Below are 12,144 nucleotides of genomic sequence, written 5' to 3'. Positions count from 1 at the left end.
CACAGATCGGCATACAATTGCATTGACACAACATGTGTGTGCATTGTGCTCATTTGCATTCTGTGGGCCATGCTTCAAGAGATTGTAGACTTAATGTACTGCCAGTTAGATGGCTTGGGATCAGTAAATTAGCAGCCAGCAATCTAATTTTCATTAGCTTCAAGCAGATGCTGAAATATTGGAATAATTTGACGAAGCACTACAATCTATGACCTAATAACTTTTCCCTTCAATGTTGTGTCTGTTCATGTTGTGCCTGTTGTTTTAGAAGTTGCTTGACTAATGAATTGTTGCAAACTACCTACAAAATTAAATTTCAGTGTGAATTTCTGTGAAAGTGGCAATTCTTTAGACAGCATATAAATAATAATACAATAATTTAAACTTTTTTAATAATTTCAGCTGGTTGACTTTTAAATCATAATCATATAGTATGAAGTGGCATGCATGTTAGTGGCAGACCTCTCAGTCTACAACTAGAAGAAACTCAGATCAAGGTTGGTAAAGCAACATGATGCACTAGAGCTTCTCTGTGTCCAAATAATCATCAAAAAATGCCCTTTACCATATATTAACTAGCCACAGAACTCCCTATATGACACAAGAAAGCCACAACACATTTTACAGGGAATAGAATCACTCAGTATTAAACCCAATACCATTTTCCTAGGTGACCTAAACTTTCCAACTATAGAGTGGGAACCTACACCACCACCAGTACATATGCACAGAGATTCCTAGACTTTGCCGACACAAGTCCCCTGGAACAATTAGCCAGGGTACCCACTTGGGAGAACAGCATCTTGGATTTTGTCCTTACTACTGTGAGGGCATCTTGCATCATCCCTTGCATATCTTCATAATTTGTTAGGTCTGACAATAAAGTAGTCTCTTTTGAAATACAACTGAAACCAGAGATCCCTTCTACCAAAGTTACCTTTAGAAATTTCTTTAAGAGGAACTACCTACTCCTACATGATACAATGGCAAGCTTCAAATCCCCACCAAACTCCGTTAACTCCACTGAGTACATAGAAATGTACACCACCACATTATACCAGCATGTAAGCAGCTGCATAGATGCATCTGTACCCCACTGGAACAAGTGCAGGGCAAACCCAGAAACAAGCCCACATGGTGGAACTATAATATTAACAAGCTTTATAATAAAAGGAAAATAATTTTGACCAAAATTAAGAAGAGTAATCCCCATAATGTTAGAGCACTTGTCACTGAAGTAGGCAAACTCAAGAGCTTAATAAAATCCACCAAAGCCAAGTGCCAAGTCTGAGCCTAAAATAGCTACCCAAGGTAAAGGCAATCTGAAGACATTTTTTAGTTATGCTTGTAATCTCAAAAGCATAATGTATCAATATGCTGAGCTGATTATGAACAATATTACCTATACTGAGGCTGAAGATACAGCACCCCTACTGGCCAATAAATTTAGCTCTAACTTTATCCCTCTTTCTTCTCTGTCAGTCACTCAAGATATATCTGAAACTGGCTTGCTCCAGATATCACACAAGACCACGTCCTAAAAGTGCTATCAACAGCTAAAAGTACTGCATCGATGGGTCCTGACAATATCCCTGTATGCATCTTAAATAGCATGAAGCACGATTTAGCCACACCCCTAACAACACAGTTCAGTCTCAGTCTCCATACATAGTTTATACCACGTATCATTCCCTCGCATAAGGGAGAACCTTACACAGACCCAGGCAATTACTGACCAATAAGTTTGACCAACCTCATATTCAATAATTATCCAAGATGTAGGAAACTCCAAACACTGGACCTGCCTCAGTCTGGATTCATCAAGGGAAGGTCATCCTTACTCAGCCTGGTGGACTTTTTTTTGAAAAGGTCACCAAAGCAATAGATAAAAGCACAATAGTACACACCACATTCCTTGACCCAGCCAAAGCTTTTGACACAATTCCTCATTCAGGCATAATAGAAAAGCTAAATAAACTCGGAATAAATCTGTATGTCACCTGCTGTATAGCTAAATGGATCACAGATAGAATGCAGATAATCAAAATAGAGAAAGTTACCAACATAAAGAGACTGGTCACCAGTGTAGTCCCTCAGGGTTCTGTGCTGGGACCTCTCCTGTTTGGCATCTACTTCTCTGAAGTAAAAATTAATATCAAAGTGCTCTGGCTGATTAAGTTTGCAGATGACTTAGTCATCCTGCAAGAAGATTTGACCGAAATAAATAACTGATCCCAAAATCATAGACTGAACTAAATGCCTAAAAGTTCATTATTGTATCCTTTGGGAAGTTATCTACCATAGGGAACTACTACATTGACAATATACCCTAAGAATTGACTCAGTTGTTTGGGATTTGGGAACTTATGTGGACAGTGACCTAATTTTTGACCAACATATGTCCATTGTTGTACGACAGCCCTTCTACATTACACAGCTTATAAACAAGCACATTGTGTCTAAATCTAGGGATGTCATTGCCCTCCTTTACCCAGCCCTCATTAGGCCTGTTATTTAATATAATGCCCCCTTTGGCATGTATGTGTCTGGATATATGCAACAACTGGAACATGCACAGAGATAGCTTACTAATAGTACACAAGGCCTAAACAACATCCCCTACATGGATCAACATAACTCCCTGTCACTATACTCGGTATTCTACAGACTGCTAAGAGGCAATCTGCTCCTGGCATACGAGGTTTCCTTCAATCCATTACCGATGGATTTGCTGCCCACTAGCAAGTCAAATGGCATCAGAAATAATCAGTCTAGGGATCCAAACCATTTCTGCAACATCAACAGAACAGTTTGGAAGGACAGGTATATCTTGCAGAGTATACTGCTGCTGTGGAATAGACTCCCCATCCACATAAAATAAAGTTAATCTCTGCACATATTCCAAGTACAGCTTAGACTTATGGATGAGAAACAAAAAATTTACCTCAGGACTGCCACCTGTACTACTTAAATGGCCTGCAAAGGCAGACAGCCTAGTACTTACCTATGAACCTATAAAATAAAATTTTTTGGGTGTGCCAGACAGTCAAAGACTTGGTCTTTGATATTTGCAGCCACAGAAATAGTTAAAAGTAAATTAAATAAGGTGTGAGATAAGTTCCTGTCATGCATCCCTACCCTTACAAAAGTTTGTACTTGGTTTCCTAAGAAACATGCTTTTATTCCGTGACTAGTGATTTTTATTATGTTTTACGTAACCAAATTTAACATCTTTGTTATAGCATTGTTCAAGTTTTTGGTTGCAAGTTTAGCGTTAGGTGCATTGGTGACAAAGTTTTTGGATCTATAAATCATCCCTTGTTTTGGATGAGTTTTTCTTTTGCAATTTTGTATACCAGGGCAAATTTAAGATTATCATCCACTATCATCCCTAATAATTTGCTGTGAGAAGTGTCTTCAATGGTTGTATTATCAAGAGAGAGAACTACATTTTGTTTTTTCATGGGAGAGGGATTTGGGGAAAAAAGTAGTAATTTTCTTTTTTTTTTATGGTTGAGCATGAGTTGTGAGTTACAAACCCATATTTCAGTTGCTGTTAAAGCTTCCTGAGCAATTTTTGGAGGTGTGACATGTTGTTAGATGTGCAAATGAGTGTGACGTCATCTGCAAACTGTATTAGGGAGACCTGTTGTGTAGGTGTGTGGAGGGTGTTGGTGAGAATGTTAAAGAGGAGGAGATCAAGGATAGAGCCTTATGGTACACCGATGGTGACTGGGAGGTACGGAGAGAGGGTGAAGTGCCATTTTACTGACTAATACCTATTGGGTAGGTAGCTTTTGAACCATAGAAGGGTGGGATGATAGAGACCTAATGAAGACATTTGAAGTAGAAGTTTGTTGTGACAACCACGTTGATGGCTTTAGATAAGTGTAGAAATAAGGAGGAGACTAGTTTGCTGTTATCTCTAGCTTTATTGACAATATATATATATATATATATATATATATATATATATATATATATATATATATATATATATATATATATATAGGTTAGAAGTGCAGTGTTAGTAATATGAGAAGAACAGAAGACATGTTGAGTGAGGATAGGAGTTTTTCCTGTAGAAGATAGTTCAGCAATTGTTTTTGAATGCATTTTTCAATTTTTTTTGGTTTGAGTTGAAATGGAGTTAATCAGTCTATATTTGGAGTAAAGGTGAAGGATTTCATTAAATAGGTTTGGTGTGATGTGTGGAGAGTGTAGGGATGAAGTATGAATAGGTGGTTGGGACAGAGTTGGAAATACAAAACCAAACAACACTTGGCTAGTGGCTGGCCAAGGAACAAAGCAGAAGCAACAGAGTGATGTAAAACTTTAATAACACAAAATAATAACAAAAAGTTAAGCGCTTTCATCCCAAAACGTAAATGGACTTCATCAGAACTTATCATATTACTGCACAATCACCCCTTTTAAATAATAAAAGGAGGCAAACAGAAAATAATTAATAGCAATTAGTCTCACATAAGGTAATCGATACAATTCATAAATAGTACAAGTGCTCATTATTAATTAATAAACTTAACCAAACGTTAAAAACTGCTTTAGAATAAAAAGCTAGCTGGGCTTGCTGCTTGCATTTCTGCAGTTGATGGTGTGTTTGCTAGTGGTGAAGGATCATTATCCAAGGATTTTATTCCACCTTTCGTGTTTTTATGTGGTGAAGCCAGAGGTTTGGAGCAATTAGCATCCACTAGTGTTCACAACAGTGAGACTTCTTCGGCTTTCAACTTTTAACAATGGCTACATCATTCCCCAGGTACTCTTTCATTGCCAGAGTCTGTAAACAGTGCTGCTTTATCTTTTTAGGCTTTTATGAAAATTTTTCAGAAGAAGTTGATTAAATTTAAAACCCTGCAATTTGATAATTCCTTCCTTAAAGACTGTTTAGCTGTTAAAAGAGCTCTGAGATGTCTCAGGCTGTGGAAATTTCCTAACAGGATGGACAAGAGGTTTAACAAAGATTTAATAGATATTTTTGATGACTGTGGATTAAAAATAATTTTGTTAATGGTTCAAGACAATGAGCTGTTGTTAGAGACCTTATCCAAAGAAATTAATGCTTAGGCAAGATTTACTTTTTGATGTGTGGTATGTCAGATACTTGGATGTTTTTAAATATATTGACAAAATTGTGGCTGGTGAGAGATTAAGAAAAAACAAATGAAACGTAGGGATGAAAATGAATATCTAAATGGCACAGATTACCCTAAACCGTTCTCATTTAGGGATGGCAATGTGAATGATAGCAACTTTAATATGGAGACTGTAGATTTTAAGAGACCACAATGACAGGAATTTTTTAGGAAGCCCTCACCCCTCTCTGAGGAGGTCACAGAGGACAGCACTGAGACAGGGGGTATGCTCAGGAACAGGAGGCTGTCCCTGAGAGCCCCTACAAGAAGAAGAGAGGAAAGGGCAGGGGGCGGAGGAAATAGATGTCCCAGTTGTCTGTCCCCTTGATGCTCCTTTATTTTTTAACATTGATATGGAGCAGACTGCTGTGAGGAATAGTATGACACATAACTCTCAGGGTTTTAAAATTTTTAATTTCAGTACTCTTCACATTGACCACAAGTACTTTCACTTATTTAAAAAAAAAGTTTTTCTTTTATCTTTCTGTTAGTTTGGATATTGAAGTTATTGTAGTCTTAAAATTTTTTACTAGAAAATTAAATCTGGAAGTGATTTTTGCTAACCTGAAGGGTGTGACTACTCAGTCGACCTGGGATACTGGTTTACAAAGAAAGAGCATTTTTAATCTTTATTTGCACTCTACGCTTGACTTTTTTGAAAGCTCTTGTATCAGTGACATTCACATTTGATATGCCAAGAAGCATGCCATTGGAAATTTAATTTAAGTCATGATGAGATGACCCTGCTTAAAGAGATCACTGGTAATTGTGACTTGTGTTTTATGAAACCAGACAAGGATGGGGGGGGGGGGGGGGTTGGTCATGATGGCAAGTATTGATTATTCTAGTAAAATGTTTAGTTTACTTAACAATAAACATCAGTACATTAGTGTCTCTATGAATGAGATACATGTGGCCTAGAGTAAAATTAATGATTTCTTATATGATCTGTTATTGGAAGGTAGGTTAGATAAGAGGGGTTACCAGTTCCTTAAAGTGGACTTTCCAGTAGTGCCTAATATTTTTGACATACCTAAAGTCCACAAAAGTGTTTTGGACCCCTCTCACCACCCTATTGTAGCAGCTGCAGGTTCCATAACCCATCCCTTGGCCCTATACGTTAATCACATTTTTAAAGAACTGAAGTCAATTTACTGCTACATACTTAAGGATTCTTGGGACTTCCTCATTAGTATTAGACAAGAATTTTTTTATAAGGATTGGTTCTTTGTTACTGTAGATGTGAAGGACTTGTTTTCTTGCATTCCCCATGAGCTGGGCTTGAGTGGTTCAATGACTTTGTTAGTTCCCATAGCACATTTGACAGTGGCAAGGTATCCATGATTTGTGAATTCATGAAAATAATATTGAAAAAAAATTTTGTGTTTTTCAAAGGGGAGTATTACAAGCAAAACAGCGGCATAGCTATAGGAGCTGCTTGTGCTCCCCTTTATGCTGATATCACTACTGTATGTGCATTTGGGAATAAAGATATGTTTTGACTTGCACTTCTGCTGATAACTTGCAGCCTACTTTAGATACCTGGATAATACCTTTATCATATGGAAGGGAAGCAAAGTTAATTTGAATGAATTTATAGATTAATTGAACAACACTACTACGCTTGTGTCCTTCACCTACAGTTTTCTTTAGACAAGATTAATTATCTTGACATCCTTTTAGAAAAGGACATTTCAGTGAGGAAGTTCAAATCTAGATTGTACAGGAAGCCCAAACATTCCAGTCGTCACTTGCGTTTTCAAAGTTGTCACCCCTACAAACAAAAACACTGTTTAGTTAAAGGTCAAATGGCTTGCTAGAATTATTTCAGATAATGTTGATATAATGGCTGAAGTCAAGACTTTGAAAGCAATGTTTTGAGAAAGAGGCTACCCTGATTTTTTGCTTGAAGAACTTTACCAGGAAATTACGACTAGAAGGGGTTCTAAATTTCTTCCTATCTTAGAAAATGGGAGGCCAAAAATGTTACTGTTTCAGATGTCAGCATGAATGTTAACATAAAGGAGAGTAGTTTCACCTGGAATCTGGTGCTTAAATCCTTTCAGAATAGTAACACCATTTTGAACCTTGTTAGAAGTACCTGGAAAATATTAGTGGGTGACCATGTGATAAAGGACTTGGTGGGTGATGTTCCCCATTTTACATTTAATAGATGTAACAACTTAAAAGAGAAAATTGAGAGGATTACAACATCTAGTAACAATGTTTATGGAGGTCTTAGGGGTACTAAAAGATGTTGTGCTTGTAAACAATATACTTTCATCTTTGATGGGGAGGTGATTACCTTACCCAGTATTGGACATGTTTTTTGTTTCCATCAAAGTTTTAATTGCAGCACCACTAGCATTGGTTGTTTAGCTTTTTGTGATACTTATTTTTGTTTCTACTTGGGGAAGACTGACTATTCCCTTCACAAGAGAATTTATGAACACTTCTATGATGTTAAACATTGCAATGAAGCCAACATACTATGCAGTCATAAGGCAACTTGTGGGGAAGTTGCATTTTTTTTATTTTGTGTATGTTAAAACAAATACCCAGGAACCTGAGGGGTAGCTCTTAGGGCACTTTGACTGAATGCAAAGAATTATTATGGTAGTTGCGTTAAATGTCAGTGAGACTCCTGGACTAAACTATGTCATTTCCATTAGTAGTGCATTGGAGTTAAGGGCCGCCAAATTGTGAAATGGTTGTTGATCTACTACTATGGGTGAACTCACCATTTACTACTTTTTTATTGCTTTTTTACTTGCATTTTTAAGGCTTTTTATTCTAAAACAGTTTTAATATTTGGTTTAGTCTATTAATTAATGTTGAACGCTTGTACTATTTATGGATTGTATCAATTACCTTATTTGGGACTAATTGCTAATAATGATTTTCTGTTTGCCTCCTTTTATTATTTGAAAGGGGTGATTGTACAGCAATATGATAAGTTCTGATGAAGTCTCCTTACGTTTTGGGATGAAAGCGCATAACTTTTGTTATTATTTTGTGTTATTAAAGTTTTATATTACTCCATTGTTTCTGCTTTGTTACTGGGCCAGCCGCTGGCCAAGTGTTGTATGATTCTGGTGCTTTCCTTCTTGGCTGGTGTGTCTTTTTTGTGTATAGAGTTGGAGGTATGTTGAGAGCTACTATAAAGTCAAGGTAGGATGAAAGGTGGCCCAGTAGCAGGAGAAGAACAGAGGATAAGCAGAGTAGTAGCACGATTAAGTAAAGAGATCAATATGTTATAGTTGGCAGGTAGTGGGGACGTAGGGATCAAGAAGGAAAAAGAAGATGCTATGTAGAAGGATGTTTAATGTTAATGGAGTCTGAAAGCTGACAGAGGGCAGGTAGGAACAAAGTATTTTCTATGAGCGAGGAGAGTTAGGTTGTCCTAGTATCTTTTTTGGAATGTAAGGAATGGGGGGGGGGGGTAAAGACTAGAGTTTGAGAAAGCAGGTAAAATAGGAAGAAGTGAGGATTTATTTGGGAAAAGTAGAAGGTAGGATGTAGAACAGAAGGTGTTGTTAGGGAGAGATGTGACTATGTATGTATATAGAGCAAAGCAGTGTGGGAGGGAGAAAGGTTGTTGAAAATGGTGCTAAAAGATTAAATGGAAGTTGGGAATTAGGCAAAAAGAAACAAGAGTGTTTGCATGATACTAGTTAAGTTGTTTGGGAGAGTTATGGAAGAGGAATCACAAGTATAATGTGTGTATATGATGTACAGTGAGAGAGGGTGGGTAGGTATTGGAGGTAGTGGACTGAAGTAAAGCTGAGCATAGTGGGCTTCCACCCTCAGGTCATATTATAACAGAGATTAATTATTTTATAGCCAATACAATTCAATTAGCAGAGAGGTACCAAGTAGAACAGGTTTCCTTTCATTTCCCGAATGCAGAAACCAGTTAACCAGGAAGACTAAGTAACTGGCATATACAGTGTAATCTACTGGTCAAGAGAAAGGACAGTGGCCAACTTAGTAAGTGGTCCTTAGAGTGCAAGGACAACTCTGTCAAATGGGGTGGATGTTAAATACTAATTTCCAGAACAGGCAGGCATGTATTCGATGAGAATAAGTTAATATGCAATAAGTTTCTTCAAGTTAATTTGCTTGCATTGTACAAAGACAAAATTCTCAGTGAAAAATGCTTGGGAGTTAACCCCTGTAGCAGATCTTCAGCAGTATCTGGGTTGAATGTAGTGATCCCAAGCTCTGCATGGTAGGAAGATTATTATGTTTTAGGTAACCATGTTCATTGATCTACAATTCTGTAAATATGGCAGACTGTTTACAGCACAAACATTAGTGCTAGCAAAATTTGAGAGACAAAAGAGATGCATGTCCATTGTTACTATACAAATTGCTTTTCTGAAAGGAAATATGGCTTCTTATGGCCTCGGGGTGCTCCCTGAATCAAGTATAATGTCATATTCCATTTCTATAAACAACTGGTATATGATACAGCACATCACATCTATATGAGACAAATAATTGTATTAAAAAAACAAGTTACTGAGAATCTTTTCAAAAAAGCAGCAATTTAATACCCACTCCAATTAATGTCCTTTCGGCATGTACCATAGAAAGCAACTGCAGGAATTAGAGAGACCTCAGAGGTTTCTAACTAAGAAGATCAAGGGACTCCAGCTTGTGCCTTACACAGACCAACTAAAGTCCCTGTCACTATACTCAGTATCATACAGTCATCCAATAACAGCCTAAACTAATAAAATACTGAAAGACGATAATATGTCACTGAACAAACACTTTTATTAAAATTTAGCGCTTTCGTCAGGCGTTCGCCCACTAGACTTCTTCAGAATAAATTAATAAAACTTGTACATCCTGGCCAATTAAATACTAATCCATTGCTATCAAATGATTAAATGAAGTCAACACATTGGATAAAACCATCCAGCTAAATTTTTAAACCTTTATATACATAAATTGCTTGTTTCTAAGCCATTCAGTTATGTATGAAAAACAATTGGTTGTGTGAAACATAATTAAATTGCACTTCTCTGCCTAAACAACAACAAATAAATTTGTAAATGTGTATAAACCACAAATATAAAACCCAATACATACACAAATGTACACATGGTGCAAACAATTCTATTCATCATGTCAACCCACTGTTTTGTAAAATATTTTTTTCAATAAGTTCACTTGCCCTGTACTAAATAGAAATAATGGTGATTATATAATGCATCAAATGCCCCCAAATATTGTCCATATCCAATAATAATACTGCAGCGTCACAGCTGCCCCTTCATTTTACTAAGAAATATGAAACTCAGATTTGAGTTTCAGATAACTTGAAATAAACAATACCCAAGAAGAAAAAGTAGAAAACCAGGAACTGTGAAAGCGGAGGTTTTTCAAAAGTCAAACCTTCAGAACGAACAAAAATGCAAATAGCACACTCCGGCTAATGGTCAGGAGAAAAAGTACTTCTTCCTTGTCGAAAAATAAATCCAAGCAGACGTGCTAAAGTCCAGTTGAAATGCTTTAATATTCACGGACTCAAAGTAAAAACAAGCGCTTTCGCCCGGTCTTACCGGGCTTTTTCAAGTACAAAATGAAATAAACAATGTTTCATTCAAGCCAAAGTTGTTAGTTGCATTACACCTCAATTGCCAGAGCAGTTCTTTAAATTCCAAAATCACATCCACTGGCCCACCCCTTGTGTCATCACTTTGGACTTGTTCCAAAACAGAAAACTTAAAGTGATGTTGTGGGTGTTCTTGGAATTCCCTTTTCTAATATCATAAATGTGCTGGTATATACGTTTATGCAACATGTTAATGGTTTTACCAATATGGAATTTTTCACAGAACTGACATGTTACAATATATACCAAATATTTTCTCTGGCAGTTGAATTTCTTGTTGAGGTGCACCTTTCCATAGCCTTTAATATGGACACAAGTCACCACATCTATAAATAGGCATTGTGCACAGTGCACACATTTCCGCATCTGTCCAACATTTTTGTAGATGTAATTACTTTCCAATATATTCTTAATACATCTATCTCTTTTGTAAATCACTTTGGGTTTTCCTTCTAATCTAGATTTACACATATCATCTGATGTCAAAACTACCCAATTATTGTGTACAATTTGTTTTATATCAAAAAGTACACTATTGAAAGTAAGTATCATAGCATCAGTGTAGGGACTGGCCATCATTCCCTGCTGATTTATCCTGGGAATGTCCCCCAAAAGGGAACCATTGGTGTTACCTATAGTACCTAAGAGTGGATAAGATTGTCCCATACTTCTTTTTTTATTAACTTTGTCCAATATGGGGTCTATAAAAGTAGTTGGATAGTCTCTCCGAATCAACATATATCTCATTTCTCGTATCTCACAAGTGAAATTAGAGAACTCACTCACCATCCTAGAAATTCTAACACCCTGTCTGTTAACCAAAGATTTCTTTTGGTATATTGGGTGATAACTATCAAAGTGCAACAGGGTGTTAGAATATGTGGGCTTTCTATACAATGTTGAGGAAAATCTCTTATTATGTACATCCTTGCTTATAGTGATATCTAAGAAGTTGATAGACAAGGGGTTACTTTCCACAGTGAATTTGAGAAACCGGGTGCTTGTGTTAAGAAAGTTGTAAATTTCATCTAGCTGTTCTAATGTACCATCCCATAAGATCAAGAGGTCATCGAGGAACCTACCATAAAATTTGCAATACTTAAATAAACCATGCTTGAAAACATAATTCAGCTCCCATTGGATAAGGACAATATTGGCAAAAAAGGAGGCACAAGTTGCCCCCATTGCAACCCCCACCTTTTGCCTAAATACTTGATTTTCAAATACCAAAAAGTTATTTTGTAAAATTAGTTCCATCAATGTTCTATATACCAATACTCTAGAATGCCCTTCCGTAGTAAAGGAACACAAGTATTCGTAAAACATATGTAATCCTTCATCGTGGGGGATGGCAGCAAACAA

The sequence above is a fragment of the Protopterus annectens genome, chromosome 6.part0, assembly GCF_019279795.1.
Source record: "Protopterus annectens isolate FY-2018-M chromosome 6.part0, PAN1.0, whole genome shotgun sequence".
In the NCBI taxonomy this organism is placed as follows: Eukaryota; Metazoa; Chordata; order Ceratodontiformes; family Protopteridae; genus Protopterus; species Protopterus annectens.
Note: the sequence above shows the minus strand (reverse complement) of the source record.